The sequence below is a fragment of the Monodon monoceros genome, unplaced genomic scaffold (genome assembly GCF_005190385.1).
Source record: "Monodon monoceros isolate NGI ecotype Baffin Bay Population unplaced genomic scaffold, NGI_Narwhal_1 Super_Scaffold_18, whole genome shotgun sequence".
NCBI lineage: Eukaryota > Metazoa > Chordata > Mammalia > Artiodactyla > Monodontidae > Monodon > Monodon monoceros.
The window spans coordinates 22,088,325-22,105,979 of NW_021703774.1; the positions used below are offsets into that span (position 1 = coordinate 22,088,325).

Consider the following 17,655-nt stretch of genomic DNA (forward strand, 5'->3'; position numbering starts at 1 on the left):
CAAAATTTCACATGCTCCAGGACCCAGGGCAGAAGTAGTAATTTGACAGGAGCCTGGGTCAGACCTACCTGCCGATGTTGGAGAGGCAAAAGCCATCTGGAGCATACCTTGGGGACATAGACACTGGTGCAGCCATTTTTGGAAACTCTTTCTACCACTTGGACACTGGTGCTGGTAAGTGCCATTTTGGAGTCCTCCCTCTAGCTTATTAGCCTCAGGACCCAGCCCCAGCCTGACACAATAGCATGTAGGTACAAAAACAGGGACTCCTCAAGCCAAGCAACTAACTGGGTGTGGACACAGACACACCCACCAGCAGAGAGGCTGCCTTAAGACCTCCTGAGCCCAGGCCACCCCTGGATATGGCTCTGCTCACCAGAGGACCTGGGACCCAGCTCCACATACCAGTGCATAGGCATGAGACCCAGGACCCCAGACGCCTGCAGCCAGAGACTCAGACCCAGCGCCATCTACCAGTTGTCAGGTACCAGCCCCAGAACCCCTGGCCCTGCCCAGCATCAAGTCTGCTTTAACCTTGGGACCAGCCTCACCACCAGTGGACAGACAAAAGCTTCGGGACACCCCAGACCACTCAGCCAGGTGTGTCAGGAATCAACGCCACCCATCAGTGATCCAACACCAGCTGTGGGACACCTGGGCCTGGCAGTCAGACCCTAGGACCTGGCTTTTCCATCAGTGGGCCAGCAGTAGCCCAAGCACCTGGTTTCACCCACTGGTGGGTGAGCACCGGCCTCAGGATCTCCTGGACCCCAACTTTGCTCACCAGCGAAACAGGACTAGCCCCAGTAACTTCCAGGGTTCTGCAGTCAGATGCCTGATGATCCAGCCCTGCCAATCAGTGGCTGGCAGCCCCCACACAAGGCAGGGCTTGGCAACCAACTGGACAGAGGGCCAAGCAAGTCAACCAGACCACCTACAGGAGTCATCCCACTACAACAGAAGGATCCCCACAGCCCACGTAGGGGGGCACCCCTAGAGATGAGTACGTTGCAGAGACATGTAGGATGTCTCTTACAAAAGGCCACTTCTCCAAGGTCAGAAAACATAACCAACCTACCAGTTACATAGAAATAAAACAGCAAGTGGGGCAAAATGAGGCAACAGAGGAACATGTTCCAAACTAAGGAACAAGATAAAACCCCAGAAGAAAAACTAAGTGAAGCTGAGATAGGAAATCTACCTGAGAAGGAATTCAGGGTAATGGTCATAATGATGATCAAAGACCTCAGGAAAAGAATGAGTGAACCCCACTGGTGGATGAGCCTAGTCTCAAGGCTAGAGCAGACTTGATTGTGGGCAGGGCCAGGGATTGTGGGGCTGGTTCCTGCTCACTGGTGGGTGATGCTAGGTCTCAGAGTCTCTGGCTGCAGGGCCCTGGGGTCCCAGGTTTAGAAGAATGAGTGCACAGCGAAGTTTTTAACAAAATGTTTGAAAGTATAAAGAACAACCAACAGAACTGAAGGATACAGTAACTGAAATGACAAATACACTAGAAGGAATCAGCTGTAGACTAAATGATACAGAGGAATGGATCAGTGAGGTAGAAGACAGAGTAGTAGAAATCACTGATGTTGAGCAGAAAAAAGAAAAAAAGAATAAAAAGAAATGAGGACAGTGTAAGAGATCTCTGGGACAACACCAAGTGTATGACAATTCACATTATAGGAGTCCCAGAAGAAGAAGAGAGAGAGAAAGGGGCTGAGAATATATTTGAAGACATAATAGCTGCAAACTTCCCTAACCTGGGAAAGGAAACAGACATCTAGACACTTAGAGAAGAGTTAACAACTATTCTTCTCAAACGATTACAAAAAATTCCAGAGGAAAAAATACTTCCGAACTCATTCTATGAGGCCAGCATCACCCTGATACCAAAATCAGATGAAGATATCACACAAAAAGAAAATTACAGGTCAATAATACTGATGAACATAGATGCAAAAATCCTCAACAAAATATTAGCAAACTAAATCCAACAATACATTAAAAAGGTCATACATCATGGTCAAGTGGGATTTATCCCAAGGATGCAAGGATGGTCCAATGTCTGCAAGTCTATCTATGTGATATATCATATTAACAGACTGAAGAATAAAAACCACATTGTCATCTCAATAATGCAGAAAAAGCTTCTGATAAAGTTCAACATACATTTAAGATAAAAATCTCTCCAGAAAGTGGTATACAGAGAACATACCTTAACATAATAAAGGCCATATATGATAAACTCACAGCTAACATCATACTCAGTAGTGAAAAGCTGAAAGCATTTCTTCTAAGATCAGGAACAAGACAAGTATGTCCACTCTCACCACTTTTATTCAACATAGTTTTGGAAGTCCTAGCCACAGCAATCAGACAGGGAAAAAAAAAAAAGGAATCCAAATTGGAAAGAACGAAGTAAAGCTGTCACTGCTTGCAGATGTCATGATACTATACACAGAAAATCCTAAATCAGTGGGAAAGTAATTTTCTTTGGCCATCCACAGAGGAAAGTGGAATGGCAGGCTGATTTAAAGCTGAAATTTGAACAGCTGAAACAGGAAAGAAGTAGTTGCTATCAGGGGCTGAATCTCTACATTAAGAACTTGGGTGATACCATTGATGATGAGAAGTTAAGAGTTTCCTCCTTTTTTTTTTCACATCTTTATTGGAGTATAATGGCTTTACAATGTCGTGTTAGTTTCTACTGTACAACAAAGTGAATCAGCTATACATATACATATGTCCCCATATCCCTTCCCTCTTGAGCCTCCCTCCCACCTTCCCTATCCCACCCCTCTAGGTCATCACAGAGCATTGAGTTGATCTCCCTGTGCTATGCAGCTGCTTCCCACTAGCTATCTATTTTACATTTGGTAGTGTATATATGTCAATGCTACTCTCACACTTCGTCCCAGCCTCCCCTTCCCCCTCCGTGTCCTCAAGTCTGTTCCCTACATCTGCGTCTTTATTCCTGTCCTGCCACTAGGTTCGTCAGTACCATTTTTTTTGGATTCCATATATATGCATTAGCATACGGTATTTGTTTTTCTCTTTCTGACTTACTTCACTCCATATGAAAGACTCTAGGTCCATCCACCTCACTACAAATAATTCAATTTCTTTCCTTTTTATGGCTGAGTAATATTCCATTGTGTATATGTGCCACATCTTCTTTATCCATTCATCTGTTGATGGACATTTAGGTTGCTTCCATGTCCTGGCTATTGTAAATAGTGCTGCAGTGAACATTGTAGTACATGCATCTTTTTTTTAAATTGTTATCATTTAAAATAATTAATTAATTAATTAGTTTTTTTGGTCTGTGTTGGGTCTTTATTGCTGTGCGCGGGCTTTCTCTAGTTGCTGCGAGCGGGGGCTACTCTTTGTTGCGGTGCGCGGGCTTCTCATTGCGGTGGCTTCTCTTGTTGCGGAGCACAGGCTCTAGGCGCGTGGGCTCAGTAGTTGTGACTCGCAGGCTCTAGAGCGCAGGCTCAGTAGTTGTGGTGCACGGGCTTAGTTGCTCCATGGCATGTGGGATCTTCCCGGACCAGGGCTCAAACCCGTGTCTCCTGCATTGGCAGGTGGATTCTTAACCACTGTGCCACCAGGGAAGCCCCATGTATCCTTTTGAATTATGGTTGTCTCAGGGTATATGCCCAGTAGGATCAATCACCAGTGCTAAGGTGATGCTGGAGGATGGGAGAAGCAAGGGTTTGGCTTTGTCTGCTCCTCAGCCCCTGAAGAGGCAACCAAAGCAGTCACTGAGTGGATACATTGTGGGCTCCAAGTCACTGTATGTCACCCTGGCCCAGAGAAAGGAAGAGAAAAAGGCTCACCTGACCAACCGGTATATGCAGCAGGTGGCTGTGATGAGAGCTCTCCCTGCCAATACCATCTTAAATCAGTTCCAGCATGCAGCTGGGGGCTGCTTTGTGCCAGCAGTTCCACAGGCTCGGGGAAGACCTCCATATTATACACCTAACCAGTTAGCACAGATGAGGCCTAATCCATGCTGGCAGCAACGTGGGAGACCTCAAGGCTTCCAAGGAATGCCAAGTGCTATACGCCAGTCTGGGCCTCGTCCAGCTCTTCGCCATCTGGCTCCAACTGGTAATGCTCTGGCCTCTCGCGGCCTCTCTACAACCGCTCAGAGAGTCAGGTCTGAGTGCCCGGACTGCTTGGCTATGGACTTTGGTGGGGCTGGTGCTGCCCAGCAAGGGCTGACTGACAGCTGTGAGTCTGTGAGTTCCCACAGCTGTGCAGAACTTAGCGCCTTGTGCTGCTGTTGCTGCGGCTGCTCCTTGGGCTGTTGCACCTTACGAATACGCCTCCAGTGTCCGCAGCCCTCACCCTGCCATCCAGCCCCTACAGGCACCCCAGCCTGCGGTCCATGTGCAGGGGCAGGAGCCGCTGACTGCCTCTATGCTGGCCGCAGCTCTCCTCTTCCCCCCGCCCCCCCCAAGGAACAGAAGCAGATGCTGGGTGAACGTTTGTTCCCGCTCATCTAGACCATGCACTCAAACCTGGCTGGGAAGATTATGGGAGTGCTGCTGAGGATTGACAGCTCTATGCTGCTGCACATGCTGGAGTCCCCCGAGTCTCTCTGCTCCAAGGTAGATAAAGATGTGACAGTCCTACAGGCTCATCATGCCAAGAAAGAAGCTGCCCAGAAGGTGGGCGCTGTTGCTGCTGCTATCTCTTAGACAAGGACAAACCGATTCAAAAGCCAAATAAACCCTCATGGAATTCAGCTCAAGGTTTGAAGACTTCCTAGCTTGTCCTATGTACTCAACACCGAGAACGACAAATTGAAAATGTTATAGGTCAGTTCATATCAAAAGGTCAATTATGAAATGCCTAGACATTTTCAATTAAAAGAATATATACTCTGGGTTCTGATATGGCCCAGACAGTGTTAACTTTTTTTTTCTATTGTGGATTTTGATTTTTTTCCCCCAGAAATTGGTTTTATTTGATGTACCCAAGTCTTAAGTTTCTGAATAAAGAAAAAAATCTCCGTTAAAAAAAAAAGTGGTGCTGGGAAAACGGGACACCTACATTTAAAAGAATGAAATTAGAATGCTCTATAACACCATATGCAAAGATAAACTCAAAATGGATTAAAAACCTAAATGTAAGAACAGAAACCATAAACTACTAGAAGAAAACATAGGCAGAACACTCTTTAACATAAATTGCGGCAATATTTTTTTGGACCTATCTCCTAAGGCAAAGGAAACAAAAGCAAAAAATAAACAAATGGGACCTAATTAAACTTAAAAGCTTTTTACAGCAAAGGAAACCATTGACAAAACAAAAAGACAACCTACTGAATGAAAGGAAGTATTTTCAAATGATATAACTAATAAGGGGTTAATTTCCAAAACATATAAACAACTCATATAACTCAGTATCAATAAAATAAACAAAGTGGTTAAAAAATGGGCAGAAGACTTGAATAGACATTTTTCCAAAGAAGACATACAGATGGCCAACTGGCACATAAAGAGATGCTCAACATCATTAATCATCAGAGAAATGAACATCAAAACCACAATGAGATATCACCTCACACCTGTCAGAATGGCTATCATCAAAAAGAACACAAATAACAAATGTTAGTGAGGATGTGGAGAAAAGGGAACCTCTGAACACTATTGGTGTGTATGTAAATTGGTGCAGCCACAGTGGAAAATAGTATGGAGGTTCCTAAAAAAACTAAAAACAGAACTACCATATGATCCAGCAATTCCACTCCTGGGTACATATCCAAAGTGGTTACCAGTGGGGAGAGGGAAGGGGGGAGGGGAAAGATAGGGCTAGAGGATTAGGAGGTACAAACTATTATATATAAAATAAGCTACAAGGGTATATTTTATAACACAGGGAATATAGCCAACTATAAATAATTATAATAAAGTATAATCTTTAAAAATGGTGAGCTCAAAACTGGAAATTTATATAGTATTGTAAGTCAGTTATACCTCAATAAAAAATAACAAACAAACAAAAATGCTCCAGTGAGCATTTAATAAACCAGCTAATGATAGGGAAAGGCAAAACCATGATTAAGAACTATTTGGTTAGTTTGTCCCTTGATAAATATTAATTGACTGTAGAGATGCTCTAAAAGTAAAAAAGCTTGTACTCAAATGAACATTTGTTATAATTTAAATGAGATGATTTTCATCTGTAATTCTACCAAATATTCTTTCCTTAGTAGACCAGTGTTGAGATGAATTGATTGAAAACTCACGTGTAGAATACTCCATGAGCGTTTGTCCTTTAACCAAATCTGAGGACAGTACAATTTTCTTCTGATTAGTTCTGTGGGTAATTGATCAGTCAACACCAAAACAATTCTCTCATGGAAACCAATTGATCTTTTAGTATTTTAAAAGTCCATAAATTTTATAATTCAGCTCATATCTGCCCATTTGAATTCACCACAGAGGCAAGGCCTCTTGGTGATAATAGAATGAATTGATTTAGAAAAAAAAAATAAGATGTAAGAATTATATACTATTACTTCAAGTAACTCTAAGCACTTTAATTTTTTATGTTTTAAAATTTATTTATTTATTTGGCTGCATTGGGTCTTTGTTGCTGTGCGTGGGCTTGCTTTAGTTGTGGCGAGTGGGGGCTACTCTTCGTTGCAGTGTGCGGGCTTCTCGTTGAAGTGGCTTCTCTTGTTATGGAGCACGGGCTGTAGGCACGCGGGCTTCAGTAGTTGCGGCACACAGGCTTCAGTAGTTGTGGTGCGCAGGCTCAGTAGTCGTAGCTCACAGGCTCTAGAGCGCAGGCTCAGTAGTTGTGGCACATGGGCTTAGTTGCTCTGCGGCATGTGGGATCTTCCTTGAGCAGGGCTTGAACCCGTGTCCCCTGCATTGGCAGACGGATTGTTAACCACTGCGCCACCAGGGAAGTCCCCAAGTAACTCTAAGCACTTTAAACAAGAAGGTTAATCTTTAATGAGCCAATATATTAAGGCCTCTATAGTCCTTACTGAATAACCATAATAGGATAACTAAAATTTTTTTCTTTCAAAAACAACCCAAGTTAGCTACCATTTGGAATGCAGATCAAATTAGCTTTATAAAAGCTTAAATTCCTTAAATCACATTCTAATACAGATACTAAAAATCAGCAGCCAGTAGAGAGCAAGCTGGATACACTAACCTTACATGGCTATTTTTGCATAATACTTTTTCCTTCACATTATTATCCAATAATTGGGATATGTAAATGTGATGTTTTAATTAACAGATATTTAAACTAGTAGACAGCATTATTAAATAATGAGCATGTTTCTTTCCCTGGAGTTTATTCATAAAGTTCAACACCACTAGATAGGTTGATGAAGTAAAATAAAAGGCACAGAAAACTCCTTTGGGTTTATAACGTTGTAGTAAATTTTTGTGTGGGTTAGTTTTTGTTCAAAAAAACATAATTTCTGTATTTTTCCTCAACTGTTAATCCTGGATTCTGAGTTCAAATCCCGTCTCTGTTTCTTACTCTGTTACCTTGAGCAAGTTATTTTTACTTTACCTGCTTCCGTTTTCCTTCTGTATATTGGAGGTAATAAGAGTATATTATAGGGCTTCCTTGGTGGCGCAGTGGTTGAGAGTCCGCCTGCTGATGCAGGGGGTACGGGTTCGTGCCCCGGTCCAGGAAGATCCCACATGCCGCGGAGTGTCTGGGCCCGTGAGCCATGGCCGCTGAGCCTGCGCGTCCGGAGCCTGTACTCTGCAACGGGAGAGGCCACGACAGTGAGAGGCCCGCGTACCGGAAAAAAAAAAAAAAAGTATATTATATGTTTGATATGGTTGATATGATGATTGGACTACCTAATTCACAAATAGCATGTTAGAATAGTAACTGGTATGTAATGAGTGTTCAATAAATTTTAGTTACGATTATTTTATATCAATCCATTATTTGAGTTGTTGATCAAGATCTTATGCAATCGCTAAAACTAAAATTTTCAGCCTCCTGTTGTGGTGACTTACATCATGTCAAAAAATATCCATGTCAATTTCACCACTACTCTCCCAGCTCTCCCCAAAATGGTTGCACTTAGCTTTCATTGTGCAGAAATCGCTTTCCAATGAGAAGGTGAAGGCTACTGGGCAAGTACATGAACATGGGATTTGCTGAGGAATTTATGTGAAATGATCAAAGAGCTCTTCTGTATTGTTTCCATTTGACACATCAACTCCTCTACTACTAATTCCTCACACATAGGACGCTGGTACTTCGTACTCACACATTGGTGCTTGTTGCTATACTGATATGGCAGACACTCTTGGTACCTGCCCAGTTCCCATTCCTTCCCTCATTCCTTGCTCATAGAGCCCAATTCTGTTCAGAGAATGGGAGGCCATGTGCTTCCGGGGAAGTTAAGGCCCACCCCAGATCGCAGGGGTGAATCTTAATTAGTCTTTCAATCATGGTATTTCTGTTCCTTTACCAGTGACTGATTTAGGAATACGTGTGTGACACAATCCAGCCAGTGATATGTGAGGGGAAATCTAAGGGGACACTGGGAAGATTTTTCTCTCATTTAAAAAAGAGCACAAAGAAAGAATACCCTCTCCTAAGGACATTGTTATGCACGGATGGGAATCCTGCAAAAGCTGCAACCTTCTTAGGAGCCTGAGAAGAGCTAAGAGGGCAGCAGAAGGATGACATTGGTAACATTGCTGAGCCTCTGAATCAATCAGCCCACCCTGGAACTGACAGTCTTGGGCTTTGTTGTTACATGAGAGAACACACCTCCCTTATTCTTTAAGCCAATTCTTAGACTTTAATATGCATTCCAACCACCTGGAGGTCTTGTTAAGTACAGGTTCTGATTTTGTTGCCCAGAGAGCATGCTTTTTTAGGAAGCCCCTGAGTGACACTGATGATGCTGACCCATAAATCTCAGTTGCAGTAATAAAGATTTAAGCCAATACACAGCTGGACTGCTACTTTCTGAAAACTTAGGGTGACAGAATGGTAGGGTGCTTTTGGTTGTGGAAGTAATTTGAAACTGAATATGAGAAAAGAGACAAAAAAGAAAGCAGACTTTGTTTCTGTGTCTGGATCTATGAACTCTGAGAAACCAGACTTGTTCTAGTGGCTAAATCAGCAGAATACTAATGAGAAAGAGAAGAAGCAGGCAGAGAGATGCACAAACAAGATACAGGGAGAAAATACTACCTGGGGGCTGAAATTTTCTGGTTTCCAGTTCCATTCCTTCCTGAAGCCCAGCTGCATTTCTACCCTTAGAAAAACCTTTTTGCTTAAAGTATGTCAAGTTGATTTGTGTAACTTGCCATCAAATAATCCTATTTGTTAACCAATAGGATTATGTGACTATGTTTTTGGTTCTTGAATTGGAAGCTTTCCTTGACAGCAGGTAGCATTTGCTTTTACATCCCCCACAGCATTGAGTATATGCTCTAGGACTTTACCTTCATATATATACATTTAGATATATTAATATTTGTATGTATATAAATATATATGTTTATACACATTATATATGTGTGCATATATAAATATAAAGTCCTAGAGTCTACATATAAATGTATTTATATACACATTATATATATTAATTATATATATTCATTTATCTGTTTATTCCCCAGCACCAAAAATAGTATTTGATACCTAGGAATAAACCTACCTAAGGAGACAAAAGACCTGTATGCAGAAAACTGTAAGACACTGATGAAAGAAATTAAAGATGATACAAACAGATGGACAGATATACCATGTTCTTAGATTGGAAGAATCAACATTGTGAAGATGACTATACTACCCAAAGCAATCTACAGATTCAACGCAATCTCTATCAAACTACCAATGGCATTTTTCACAGAACTAGAACAAAAAATTTCACAATTTGTATGGAAACGCAAAAGACCCCGAATAGCCAAAGCAATCTTGAGAAAGAAAAACGGAGCTGGAGGAATCAGGCTCCCAGACTTCAGACTATACTACAAAGCTACAGTAATCAAGACAGTATGGTACTGGCACAAAAACAGAAATATAGATCAATGGAACAGGATAGAAAGCCCAGAGATAAACCCACACACATATGGTCACATTATTTTTGATAAAGGAGGCAAGAATATACAATGGAGAAAAGACAGCCTCTTCAATAAGTGGTGCTGGGAAAACTGGACAGGTACATGTAAAAGAATGAAATTATAACACTCCCTAACACCATACACAAAAATAAACTCAAAATGGATTAAGACCTAAATGTAAGGCCAGGCACTATCAAACTCTTAGAGGAAAACATAGGCAGAACACTCTATGACATAAATCACAGCAAGATCCTTTTTGACCCACCTCCTAGAGAAATGGAAATAAAAATAAACAATGGGACCTAATGAAACTTCAAAGCTTTTACAGCAAAGGAAAACATAAATAAGACAAAAATACAACCCTCAGAATAGGACAAAATATTTGCAAATGAAGCAACTGACAAAGAATTAATCTCCAAAATTTACAAGCAGTTCATACAGCTCAATATCAAGAAACTATCAACCCAGTCCAAAAATGGGCAGAAGACCTAAACAGACATTTCTCCACAGAAGATATACAGATTGCCAATGAACACATGAAAGGATGCTCAACATCACTAATCATTAGAGAAATGCAAATCAAAACTACAATGAGGTATCACCTCACACCAGTTAGAATGGGCATCATCAGGAAATCTACCAGCAACAAATGCTGGAGAGGGTGTGGAGAAAAGGGAACCCTGTTACACTGTTGGTGGGAATGTAAATTGATACAGCCACTATGGAGAACAGTATGGAGGTTCCTTAAAAAACTACAAATAGAATTACCATATGACCCAGCAATCCCACTCCTGGGCATATATCCTGAGAAAACCATAATTGAAAAAGAGTCATGTACCACAATGTTCATTGCAGCTCTACTTCCAAAAGCCAGGACATGGAAGCTAAGTGTCCATTGACAGATGAATGGATAAAGAAGATGTGGCACATATATACAATGGAATATTACTCATCCATAAAAAGAAACGAGGGGCTTCCCTGGTGGCGCAGTGGTTGAGAGTCCACCTGCTGATGCAGGGGACACGGGTTCGTGCGCCAGTCCAGGAAGATCCCACATGCCGCGGAGCGGCTGGGCCCATGAGCCATGGCCGCTGTGCCTGCGTGTCCGGAGCCTCTGCTCCGCAACGGGAGAGGCCACAACAGTGAGAGGCCCACATACCGCAAAAAAAAAAAAAGAAATGAAACTGACTTATTTGTAGTGGGGTGGATGGACCTAGAGTCTGACATACAGAGTGAAGTAAGTCAGAAAGAGAAAAACAAATACCATATGCTAACACATATATATGGAACCAAAAAAAAAAAAAATGTCTGAAAAACCTAGGGGCAGGACAGGAATAAAGATGCAGACGTAGAGAATGGACTTGAGGACACGGGGAGGGGGAAGGGTAAGCTGGGACAAAGTGAGAGAGTGGCATGGACATATATACATTACCAAATGTAAAATAGATAGCTAGTGGGAAGCAGCCGCATGGCACAGGGAGATCAGCTCGGTGCTTTGTGACCACCTAGAGGGGTGGGATAGGGAGGATGGGAGGGAGACACAAGAGGGAGGAGAAATGGGGATATATGTATATGTATATCTGATTCACTTTGTTTTAAAGCAGTAACTAACACACCATTGTAAAGCAATTATACTCCAATAAAGATGTTAAAAAAAAGACAAAAAAATGGTATTTGATAGATAACAGATGGTCAAAAAATTCTGACTTAGTGAATTAAATGATGGACACACACACTAGAAACTTACAGGAAATATATATATACAGTCCAACCAATTCTTATTCCATGGAAGTCTCCCTCATATACTTTGCTTTCACCAAATCTATTAATACTGAGCTCCCTGTGCATATGGCTATGGTAATGATGAAGTAAGATGTATGTTCCTGTTAAAGTTCTAAATTTTATCTAATGTTTGTTTATCAGAAGTGTTCACCAGCCAAATGAAGTGGTGCTACAGTATGTTACCTATTTTTATACCTCTTTTATCCAGATATAATTCACATACTACACAATTCACCCAATTAAAATGTACAGTTGTTTTTACTATATTCACTGAGTTGTGCAACCATCACCACAGTCAATATTAGAATATTTTCATCACACCAAAAAGAAACCCCATACTCTTTAATAGTTGTCTATGGCTGGAGGCCTGGGGAGAAACGAAGAGTGACTGCTAAACAGTGTTTTCTAAATTAATTAACTAACTTTATTTAATTCATTCATTAGTTCTATTAGTGTTTTGTGGAGTTTGGTAGCATGTTGTTTATTCTCCACGTTTGTATTTTTTCCAGTTTTCTTCTTGTAGTTGATTTAGATTTATACTATTGTGGTCAGAAAAGATGCTGGATATGATTTCAATCTTCCTAAATTTATTGAGGCTTGCTTTGTGACCCATCATGTGATCTGTCCTGGAGAATGTTCCATGTGCATTTGAAAAGAATGTGCATTCTGCTGTTTTTGGATGAAATGTTCTCTATAAATCTATTATTTTCATCTGGTCCAATATGTCATTTAGGCCAGTGTTTCCATATTGATTTTCTTTCTTGATGATATATTTGTTTCAGTAAGTGGGGTATTAAGGTCCCTTAATACTATTGTATTGCTGTCAATTTCTCCCTTTACATCTGTTAATATTTGCTTATATATTTAGGTGATCCTATATTGGGCACGTAAATATTTACAAGTGTTATATCCTTGCATTGAATTGATCCCTTTGTCATTATATAATGGCCTTCTTTGTCTCTTGTTACAGGCTTTGTTTTGAAGTCTATTTTGTCCTGTATAAGTACTGCTATCTCAGCTTTCTTTTCATTTCCATTTTCATGGAATATATCTTCTTTCATCCTTTCACTTTCAGTCTCTGTATGTTTTTAGATCTGAAGTGAGTCTCTTGTAGGCAGCATTTAGATGGTTCTTGTTTTTATCCATTCAGCCACCCTTGACTTTTGATTGGAGTATTTAGTCCATTTGCACTTAATTATTGATAGGTGTGTACTTATTGCTATTTTGTTAATTGTTTTCAAGTTGTTTTTGCAGTTATTCTCTGTTCCTTTCTTCTTCTCTCACTCTCTTCTTTTGTGATCTGATGATTTTCTTTAGTATTATGTTTGGATTCCTTCATTGTTATTTTTTATACACCTATTAAAGGTTTTGGTTTGTGATTACCATTTGGTTCATGTGTAACAACTTATGCATGTCTATTTCATTTGCTGTTCACTTAAGTTCAAACTCATTCTAAAAACACATTTTTACTCCCTCACTAACTTTCATGTTTTTGATATCATATTTTACATCTTTTTGTGTATGCCTTAACTAATTTTTGTAGTTTTTTTAGTTTATTTTACTACTTTGTCTTTTAACCTCCATGATAGCTTTGTAAGTGGCTGATCGACTACCTTTATTATATGTTTGGTTTTATCAGTGAGATTTTTCCTTTGATGTGTTTTCTTATTTCTAGTTATGGCCTTTTCTTTTCCTCTTAAAGAACTCCCTTTAACATTTCTCATAAGGCCAGGTTAGCAGTGATAAAGTCCTTTAGCTTTTGCTCATCTGGGAAACTATCTCTCCTCAAATGTGAGTGATAACCTTACTGGGTAGAGTAATATTGGATGTAATTTTTTTCCTTTCAGCACTTTGATATGTCATGCCACTCCTTTCTGGTCTATAAAGTTTCTGCTTAAAAATCAACTGATCATCTTATGAGGGTTCTGTTGCATGCAACTGGTTGTTTTCATCTTGCTGCCTTTAAGATTCGCTCTTTATCTTTAACTTTTGACATTTTAATTATAATGTGTCTTTGTATGGGTCTCTTTGAGCTCATCTTGTTTGAGACTCTGTGCTTCCTAGACTTGGATGTCTGTTTTCTTTGCCAGGTTAGAATAGTTTTCAGCCATTATTTCTTCAAATACATTTCCTGTCTCTTTCTCTCTCTCTCCTCCTTCTGGGACCCCTATAATACAAATATTATTCTGCTTGATGTTGTCCAAAAGATCCCTTGTATTATCCTCATTTTGTTAAATTCTTTTTTTTTTTTTTGTCTTCCAACTGGGTGATTTCCACTATCTTGTCCTCCAGATCACTGAGCTGTTCTTCTGCATCACCTAATCTTCTGTTGATTCCATCTAGTGTATTTTTCATTTCAGTTCTTGTATTCTTCAGCTCTGATTGGTTCTTTTTATATTTTCTGTGTCTTTTTTGAAGTTCTCACTGTGTTTATCCATTCCTCTCTTCATTTTGCACAAATTCTTTGTGCTTGTTTCTGTGTATTAGATCAGTTATTAGGTAGATCAGTTACAGATCCTGATCTTGAAGGAGTGGCCTTATGTAGGTTTCCTGTGGGGCTCAGAAGAGTAATCTCTTCTGGTGACCAGAGCCAGGTGATCAATGGGTGTCCCCTGTGGGCTGCATGTACCTTCTTATTGTTGTAGTAACACAGGAGCTGCAGGTACATTGGTGGAGGAGGCTGGCCCCAGTGTGACTGGCTGTAGGGCCCAGCTGTGCGTTGGTGGTCAGGTCTGAGATCCTGGGACGGGAACCACTTTGGGAGGGCAGTGCTGGTCTAGGCTGAAGCCACCTGTTGTATATGGTGGCTTGGGACCTGCCTTGGAGGGGCATCACCAAGGCAGCCACTTTTGGGGGTACCAGTTGAGGTGGGTAGTTTGCATGGGGTGGGTCTGCAGGGGAACACTGAGGTGGGGCGAGCAGTGCTAGCAAGGTAGATGGCAAACGTTAGAAGTGGTGCCTGCCTGCATGAGGCCAGCTAGGTAGAGGGAGAATAAAAATAAAAGGGTGGGGGCTTCCCTGGTGGCGCAGTGGTTGAGAGTCCACCTGCCAATGCAGGGGACATGGGTTCGTGCCCCGGTCCAGGAAGATCCCACATGCCGCGGAGCAGCTGGGCCCGTGAGCCATGGCCGCTGAGCCTGCACGTCCGGAGCCTGTGCTCCGCAACGGGAGAGGCCACAATAGTGAGAGGCTCGCGTACTGCAAAAAAACAAAAAATAATAAAAAAAAATAAGAGGGTGCCCACTGGTGCTTTGAGAAAGTTCCAACAGATCCCGGCCCCTAAGCACTTGCCCTAATATTAGTCAGTGAATCTCTTTCACATATGGCCCAAGTGCTTTTCAAGTTGCTGTCTCTGCAATAGGAGTTTGAGCAAGTGAGTTTTGTGTGAGCCCTTTAAGAGCAAAGTCTTGGTTTCCTATAGCCCTCCACCTTTCCCAGACATAAGCCCTGCTGGTTTTCAAAGCCAGAAGTTATGAGAGCTCACCTTCCTGGTGCAGGTCTTGCACCGTAGGGCTGGGCTGCCTGTTGTGGAGCTTGAACCCCTCATTCCTTAAGGAGGACCTCTGTGTTTGTGATATCCCCTCCTGCTTGTGGGGCACTGTACGGAGATATGGATCCTGACTAAACCACATCTCTGGCTCTCCTACCCATCTTGATGTAGTTTTTTTCTTTATAATTGTAGTTGTAGGAAAACTGTTCTGCTGGTCTTCAGGTCATTCTCAGAGTCGTTCTATGTGCACTTGTAGTTTGGTGTGTCCATGGAGGAGGTAAACTCAGGGTCTTCATACTCTGCCATCCTGATCCCACCTTCACTTGAGCATTCTTTTGCAAAAGCTGTGGGAATTTGATACAACATAAGGAAAGTTCAGATGTGGAAAGTGCTCATAATTTAGGGATAAACTGAAAAAAAATGTTAAAATAGACCTATGAATATAAACACAGGGATCCTTTCTTAAGTGCATTTGCTTTATTTAATTCAATCTTAATGGAGTGGTCAAGGAGAATACAGTGAATTAATTTTTTCCCACAGAGCTGGAGAGTTTAACATGAGGCATTTTTGGTGTGAAACTTATTTATAGGTTTGCTGGCTACCTCTTTTGGTGGGCTTGATACCATCATCTTACTTTATCAAAAATTTTAGGGCTTCCCTGGTGGCGCAGTGGTTGGGAGTCCGCCTGCCGATGCGGGGGACGCGGGTTCGTGCCCCAGTCCGGGAGGATCCCGCATGCTGCGGAGCGGCTGGGCCCGTGAGCCATGGCCGCTGCGCCTGCGCGTCCGGAGCCTGTGCTCCGCAACGGGAGAGGCCACAACAGTGAGAGGCCCGCGTACCGCAAAAAAAAAAAAAAAAAAAATTTATTTATGACCTCTTTCCCATCCCCCAATTCACTCAGTGCATTTACTTTAATCCTTGCTGAGCTTGAACTCAGACATTAGCCTCTGAAGTACATGATGTGATCTTTTGGGTGGCATCTATGTGGTCACTCTTCTTTCCTACGCCTGGGCAGCCACAGTTCAGATTCAGTCTAAGAATTTTTCTCCAAGTGTGCTGGGGTTACCACTTCCAGTCTGTCAGTACTGGCACAAAACATGAAATTGCTTGCCCTTCCTGCCCTGGGGCCTCTCATATGTTTACTTTTCTGCTGATCCAGACTCAGAGTGAATAAAATGGGGGAAAATATGCCTTTGGCATATGGATTACTTTGAGCTGATTATTTTCAGAAGGATCAGCCACAGGAGATGCTCTGAACATAGAGTAGAGGTTACCCTTTTGTAAGGAAATTTACAGTTATAAAAGAAATCTCCATTTGTAAGCATGTCTCTCTCTCTTTACCAGGAAGACAATGATCACAAGAAACGCTCATCCGTGGAGAAGGCACTGACTTAAATCTGCATAACTAACCTTACTCTTGTTTACTGTGTTTTTCCTGGTCACCTCCCCATAACTGGTTTCCTTCACACCTTTTATTTCTTCAATTTAGCTAAAGAAGATGGTATTTTCTTTTTTTTAAGATGTTAGGGGTAGGAGTTTATTAATTAATTTATTTATTTTTGCTGTGTTGGGTCTTCGTTTCTGTGCAAGGGCTTTCTCTAGTTGTGGCAAGTGGGGACCACTCTTCATCGCGGTGCGCGGGCCTCTCGCTGTTGTGGCCTCTCCCGTTGCGGAGCACAGGCTCCGGACGCGCAGGCTCAGCGGCCATGGCTTACGGGCCCAGCCGCTCCGCGGCATGTGGGATCTTCCCGGACCGGGGCACGAACCCGTGTCCCCTGCATCGGCAGGCGGACTCTCAACCACTGTGCCACCAGGGAAGCCCCAAGCCCCTTTTTGAGTTCCAATCTGGAAAGGCTCAGAGCTGCCAAAAGAATTTACTGTTTGTTTTGCTTAATACATGAAAATGGACCCCTTACCTCCCTTACTTACAGCATTTACTAAAAAGGGCTTACAATTGTGAATCCTTTCTTTGTCCCTTTGAAATGTATGTGTATCTTCTCCAACTCAGGAATGTTTTTCTCAGGCACCTGAAAACCATCAGGAAGGAGAGAGTCTCTGTCTTCTGTCTCTGTAGGAGTATAGAATCCTAACTTTGATAACTGTCCGCTAGTAGACACAGCTGGCCTCATCACAATTACACTGAGGTAGTTTCTGTACTATTTCACTTCTTTGACTCTACCTGATCCCCCGACTCACTCTCCCTCCTTACTCCTTCATTCTCCCTTTAAAACTCCCAGTCATTTCTGCACATATTGGAATAGAGCTCAGTTCTTTCCCCTTCTGAGAGTAGTTACTGAA

General features: G+C 41.9%; 1 pseudogene; it reads left to right on the top strand.

Annotated features, from left to right (window-relative positions):
* The first annotated feature begins 417 nt into the window (after positions 1-417).
* Positions 418-4,709, top strand: LOC114897805 (annotated as a pseudogene).
* The last annotated feature ends 12,946 nt before the right edge of the window (positions 4,710-17,655 follow it).